Here is a 6054-nt window from a genome sequence, read left to right as displayed (position 1 = left end):
GGGATTTCTTTGGAAGGAATGATGCTAAAGCTGAAACTCCAGTACTTTGGCCACCTCATGCGAAGAGTTGACTCATTGGAAAAGACTCTGATGCTGGGAGGGATTGGGGGCAGGAGGAGAAGGGGACAACAGAGGATGAGATGGCTGGATGGCATCACTGACTCGATGGACGTGAGTCTGAGTGAACTCCGGGAGTTGGTGATGGACAGGGAGGCCTGGCATGCTGCGATTCATGGGGTCGCAAAGAGTCGGACACGATTGACTGACTGAACTAACTGAACTAACTAATGAGGAAATCCAGAAAAGAAACTACAATAAAACAATTAGTAACCAATTCAGTTTAAAGATGGAGGTTTAGAATATATAATAAAACTTTTTTATCTATATTGTCCTTTAAATCTGAAAAAATGCATCCTGTTACTCCACCTTGCGTCAATTTCCAATCTACTTGTCCAGGAAAATGAATTAACTGCAATAGGATGAAGATCAGAATATAATATAAAGAAAAATGTAAAAAAATTACAGAGAATCTCCTTGAATAAAGTGTGGAGAAGAAAATTATCAGAAACTGGCAATAATCTCTAGCTCCATTTGTGAAGTATCAAATCAAGTCAAGCCCCAGCACACATGTGCAGAACTCAGTGCTTCTATGGAAATAAGTCTTAGTCACTGACTCATGAAAAAAAATCTTGATAACAAAAGATAATTGTTCATTTTCATATATTCAATTGAGTTCTTTTATATCAAATTCCTAATTAATTCCCCAAATATTTTTAAATGTCTTCTAAAAGAACAATTTGGGAAAGTTTTATGATAACTATTATGCTAATTGCTTCATACAAAATAGTTAATTTAGAAGATAAATGCTTTAAACTGATCATCAAAAAAAAAAAAACTAGTTTGTTGCCTCTTATCTCACACTTTATAACCCACACATCACACTTTACCGTATTTATCTTCATTATTTTTTTGTAGCTCATTCTAATGCTTAAAAACGCCTTATCTTACACTTCCTGGGGTCTATTTTGTCGCTCCTGACCCCCTCACCATACACACACACACAACTTCAAAGCCTTGTGTGTCTTTTTTTTGGAGTATAGTTGCTCTACAATGTTGTTAGTTTCTTGCTGTACAGCACAGTAAATCAGCCACACATATACCTGCATCCCCCTCTTCCTTGGATCTCCTTGCCATTTAGGTCACCACAGAGCATCAAGCAGAGTTCCCTATGCTATACAGTATGTTCTCCTTGTTGTTGTTCAGTCGCTCAGTCGTATCTGACTCTTTGCGACCCCATGGACTACAGCATGCCAGGCTTCCCTGTCCTTCACTATCTCCTGGAGTTTGCTCAAACTCATGTCCATTGAGTTGGTGATGCCATCCAACCATCTCATCCTCTGTCACTCCCTTCTCCTTCTGCCTTCAATCTTTCCCAGCATCAGGGTTTTTTCAAATGAGTCAGCTCTTCGCATTAGGTGGACAAAGTATTGGAAGTATTGAAGTATTCAACTTCAACATCAGTCATTCCAATGAATATTCAGGACTGATTTCCTTAAGGATGGACTGTTGCATCTCCCTGTAGTCCAAGGGACTCTCAAGAGTCTTCTCCAACACCACAGTTCAAAAGTATCAATTCTTCAGCATTCAGCCTTCTTTATGGTGCAACTCTCACATCCATAAATGACTATTAGAAAAACCATAGCTTTGACTAGACAGACCTTTGTTGGCAAAGCAACGTCTCTGATTTTTAATAAGCTATCTAGGTTGGTCATAGCTTTTCTTCCAAGGAGCAAGCATCTTTTAACTTCATGGACTTCCAGTCCATGAAGGATCCACCTGCCAGTTCAGGAGATGTAGGAGACGTGGGTTAAATCCCTGGGTCTGAAGGATCCCCTGGAGAAGAAAATGACAACCCACTCCAGTATTCTTGCCTGAAAAATCCCATGGATAGAGAAGCCTGGCGGGCTACAGTCCATGGGGTTTCAAAATGTTGATCATGTTCTCATTCAGTTCAGTTCAGTAGCTCAGTTGTGTCCGACTCTTTGCAACCCCATGAACCGCAGGATGCCAGGCCTTCCTGTCCATCATCAACTCCCAGAGTCCACTCAAACTCATGTCCGTTGAATCAGTGATGCCATCCAACCATCTCATCCTCTGTCGTCCTCTTCTCCTCCTGCCCTCAATCTTTCCAGCATCAGGGTCTTTTCCAATAAGTTAGCTCTTTGCATCAGGTGGCCAAAGTATCGAAGTTTCAGCTTCAACATCAGTCCCATCAATGAACACCCAGGACTGATCTCCTTTAGAATGGACTGGTTGGATCTCCTTGCAGTCCAAGGGACTCTCAAGAGGCTTTTCTAACACCACAGTTCAAAGCATCAATTCTTCGGCGCTCAGCTTTTTTTATAGACCACCTCACATCCTCTGTTTCATCACAGTGCTGTATATATGTCAATACTGATCTCCCAATCCATCCCATTCCCTCTCACCCCTTGGTACCCACATGTTTGTTCTCTATGCCTATGTTTCTATTGATGTCAAGGCCCTGCATTTTTTGCTGGAGTGAAAGGGACTTCCCTCTCTAAACTGTCAGTGTATTTCACTTGACATCTGTACCACCCACACAGAGCCCAGCATTTTCTACTTGGAATTATTATTTTCCCATCTCCCCATCTGGACTGTGAGCTCTGGAAGAGCAAGGGCTTTCTATCATTGCACCAATACTTGGCACCATGCTTGGCACATAGTAGGACCACAGTAAATATTTTCAAATGAATGAATATTCGTAGATGAAGATGTGGATCCAGATGCCAATGCTACAGGTGACTGGACAAATCATTTAATTTCATAAGACCTTAAACTATCATATCTCTAAGTGGGAAAAACAATCACATCTGTATTTCTTCTTCACAGGGATGTTGTCAAGGTTACATGAGATGATGTATGTGAAAAAATTTTCTTTACTTGAAATGTGCTACATAAATGCTTTTATTATACGTTTTTCATATCCCTCCACAAAGCTTAACATACAGTACTTTGCACAAAGTGCTTTGCATGCAATAAGTATTCAATGAATCATGCTGAATGGTTGAAGACTGGAAAAAAATTCCACATCCATTATCACCTCCATTCTTTTCTACTTTGAAAACTGTGAGGGCTAAATAGCTGCCTTTTTCCCTTTTTCTCTAGACATTAAGCAAACTGACCTTTACTTCAGCAATCTATTTATTGAGTGCTGAGGATTACAGAGCTGCTGTGGTTCTGAATTGTTAGTAACTCTTTGATCTAAGTACTAAGTAAGGTACAGTTAAACCTCCACTGTTCTTTCTTTACTTCCCATTGTCACAGGAACCCAGGGTCAGCTGAAACACCAACCTCACTGAGAGAAATCTCTCATGATCACATTTTAAGCACTGTCCATTTTTCAAGGCTAGAATCTATTTCTTGACTGTATTTCATTATTTGTTATTAATTATTAACAATTATTCAATAAATTGTACATGTTATTTCATTACTCATAAATATAAGCATTCATTATTTCATTACTCATAAACATAACTATTTTTCTAAAATGATTTCAGACAAAGCCTTAAATAATTTGTGCGTAGGCAGCAACTTTTTTAAAAAATTTGCATTTTCTAAAATATGGCTAAATCTGGCCCGGATAAATCTTTAAAAACCACGTTTGATAAGCAAAAAGAAATTGGACAATAACTTAATAGTATATATTTAGGGTTTCCCCATAAAATTAATCATGAAGCCAAAACAATTAACCACTTAGAAAACAATTTTTAACCTCGCCTATCCCTTTTTTAAAAGCATATTTGCATCTTATTCTTAATACAATGCTCAACATTTTCACAAAAGAATCATACCCAGAGGGGGGGGAAAAAACTCTCCATATTGTATTCAGAAGAAAAAAATCATATTCAAAGCTTAGGCAAAATTGATTAATCTATTAAACAGACCTCTAGAGGTAGGATTCAGATGTTATGTTTCTCAGCAAGCATGGTCACAGGTTTTTTTTTTAATTGAAACTTACTATGGAAGTGTCACACAATTCAGCCAGGCTGACAGGCACAAGAAAAGAGGTAGAAGGAGGAACCCAATGAGTGGTCAGATGATGGAAGGCCGTGTATCAACAGATGCCTGTGTATCAACCCTTTAGCCAAACTAGTTAGAATTAAAAATAGAGTGCAAATTCTAATGACCCTGTGCCTGGCATTAAACCAACTGTTTTACATCAATGCTAACTATCAGATTGTGAAGTAATTTTCTTATTCTCTTACTATAGATAAATAAACAGAAGCTTTGAAAAGTTAAACAACCTGACCTGGGTCCCAAATCTAGTGAAGGGATATGTCCTAAACCAAAAGGGCTGTTTAACCACCATCCTATATATTAGTTAGCAGTCAAATGAACAGACCAGTTAGGAACAGAGAGAAACTGTGATTCACTAAGGGATAAATCATGAATAGGAATATTTTAGGTCTTAATTCTCATCTGCAAGTCCTTGCTCAGCATCACAGGTCCAGGACCAACTCTGTCTTTAATTTGTGAAGATGTAAAGCATACTCAAAGTACATCAAATTACTCTGCCATCTGAAGGGCTCTGACTGTAGGTCTCACCCTAATAGCTAAGCTTTCATCATGTGCTTGGCAGCAAATCTGTACCTCGAACCTTAGCCCCCTGGTCTAAACAGTTCCTGGTCTAAATAGTCTGCCCAGAACCTCAATGTTGATCACATTTCAGGGCTGCAGTGCTGCCCTTGGTCATTAGGATTAAGGCATGGTTCTTCCTCTAACAGAGCCATCTCTAAAGTACAACTGTCTTGACCCAGATGAGTTTCTTTCTTACCAGTTTGGCTTTTAGACCATTAAAATTATTTATACTTTGACCTATCTAGGTCACAACATGTTGCTATCTATTAATGTACTCTCTGATCATCTTTCATGGCTCTCAATTAAACAAGGACAGGCTTAGCCACACCCATTAGTGACAATAAGATACTTGTCTTGTTAATTTACTTAAACCGTCTGATCTACATGGGAAAAATGAAAATGCAGTCCCTCTCCTCTCACTAAAAACTTTAGTTATTGGTGGTTTAAAAGATAAGTTACTGCACTAAAACAATTTTGCTAATTTTCTTGTTAGTCTCAAAGATATTTTACCATGGAGTGCCATCAAGGACCCCAGATGGGAATTTATTTTTTTTTAATTAAACCTCAAATATGATCTGGATGATTTTAACGTGTTCTAAGTAGAAAGTGATTTTTAAAACCCTCTACTGTTTACATTTTTAGTTTAGTTTTGGCTTGGCCTGTTTTTGTTGCTGCTACAGTTTTTGGCCAGTGGCAAGGGAGAAAAGGGATTGGTAGAAAACTATTGAGAAATTATATACTTTGATAAAATAACTTTGTGCTCAATAAGCAACAGAATGTGCTATTGTGGGCATTCCAGGACACGACTTGAAAACAAAGAAGCATCAAAGAGCATGAATATGTTGGTTCTAGAGACATGGTTAGACTATGCAAACCTTTTACACATTTCTTGGCCTAGCTCTGAAATTTATTCAGCTTGGAGAAGAATACAAATGCACAATGAATCAATCCTCTTGGGAAATAATTCTGTCTCTCTGGTCAAAAATGTCTTGGATATTTTAAATCTTAGCATGATACTATAAAAATTGAGAAAGTAAGTGAGCACTGAATAGAAAAAAATACCTAGTCTAAAATTAATCTTATGACATACTTGAGCTGTCTCAGTTCTCAAATCCTTCCCACCACCATACTCACATTTTCACATCTCTAATGAAAGCAGTCAAAGTTCTGGTGATAAAGACGAAAGGCTCTAATTGCCTTTATGGGAGCATTTCTGTGAGATCATGAAAAAAAATCACAAGTTATAACTTAAACTGGGATATTGTCTTTCATATGAAATACACAAAAGTGAAAGTGAAAGTGAAGTCGCTCAGTCGTGTCCGACTCTGCGACCCCGTGGACTGTAGCCTACCAGGCTCCTCCGTCCATGAGATTCTCCAGGCAAGAATACTGGAG

General features: G+C 38.3%; 1 protein-coding gene across 1 annotated transcript in view; it reads right to left on the bottom strand.

Annotated features, from left to right (window-relative positions):
* The window catches only part of LOC104996150 (cAMP-specific 3',5'-cyclic phosphodiesterase 4B-like), a 268302-nt gene that overhangs the window by 256266 nt on the left and 5982 nt on the right, over nucleotides 1–6054 (bottom strand). Inside the window, exon 2 of the mRNA XM_010850270.1 lies at nucleotides 5794–5872. The gene's annotated coding sequence lies outside the window, so the exon portion shown is untranslated. The remainder of the gene's footprint in view (nucleotides 1–5793; nucleotides 5873–6054) is intronic.

Source organism: Bison bison, unplaced genomic scaffold (assembly GCF_000754665.1).
Source record: "Bison bison bison isolate TAMUID 2011002044 unplaced genomic scaffold, Bison_UMD1.0 scf7180017864290, whole genome shotgun sequence".
NCBI lineage: Eukaryota > Metazoa > Chordata > Mammalia > Artiodactyla > Bovidae > Bison > Bison bison.
This window is presented reverse-complemented; position numbering and strand designations above follow the sequence as displayed.